Raw genomic sequence first — 930 nt, 5'->3', positions numbered from 1 at the left:
TCCCGCTGCACCTTGGTCCAATACTTACAACAACCGTTACAACTGGATCTTTATATATACACCACTTGGGTCCAGTTTCAGTAATAATGAGATCAGACCTTCTTGTTGCGTGTCTGATAATCTACCATTTATAGATGAGTGGTTAAAACATGCTAATAATGGTCCTCTGAGTATATCAAAAAAAGTTTTGTATACTTCCACGACTCCCATTGTTAGGGCGGAGACATGAGCATCTCGTCATTATATACAGAGCTCTGGTTTCAGCCTCTTGAAATGAAATGAAAGTTGCCGGGGGTGCACAGTCCTCTGTTAGGATGCTGGCTTCCCCTAAAGTAAATTGATATTTTGCCCAAATTATATAATTCCTCCTGTCTAAATAAAAACATTCAAAATACTTGACCAGAGACCATAACTTAACCACATAGGAGCTTCTTTAAAAAAAAATGGCTGTGGATTGTTTCAAATCACAAGCCTGTAGGTAGACCTATGCCTCTTTGGCAAGCCCAAAATTTGGGCAGCACATGTTGCAATATGTCCAGCTGATTCAGTGAAAAGCATCTAAAATATGTGTGAAGATAATGTTTCTTGAGTATAATTTAAAATGTTGCAACAAGAAGAAGGGGAGGGGTGTGGGTGACTATAGGGTGTGTCTCTCTCCAGAATGCATGCACTCAGCTCTCCAAAATGCACTCGGTTCTCTCCCGCCAATTCTCGCACATTCATTGTTTATTCTATTAATTGTTTGCCCTTTGTTTATTTTTTATAAATTCCCCATCACGTGTCACCAGTAGGCCTAGTAAATGTACTGTTAATCTTCCGTAATTTGGTTACATGAATTTCCGGAATAGGCTAGTTGATACAATGTTGCAAATTCGCTAGCGACCCAGTTAATGGTTTGATGCATTGTTGCACTTCACTAGCAATAGCTCA

Source organism: Salmo salar, chromosome 14 (assembly GCF_965601325.2).
Source record: "Salmo salar chromosome 14, fSalSal1, whole genome shotgun sequence".
NCBI classification, from domain to species: domain Eukaryota; kingdom Metazoa; phylum Chordata; class Actinopteri; order Salmoniformes; family Salmonidae; genus Salmo; species Salmo salar.
This window is presented reverse-complemented; position numbering follows the sequence as displayed.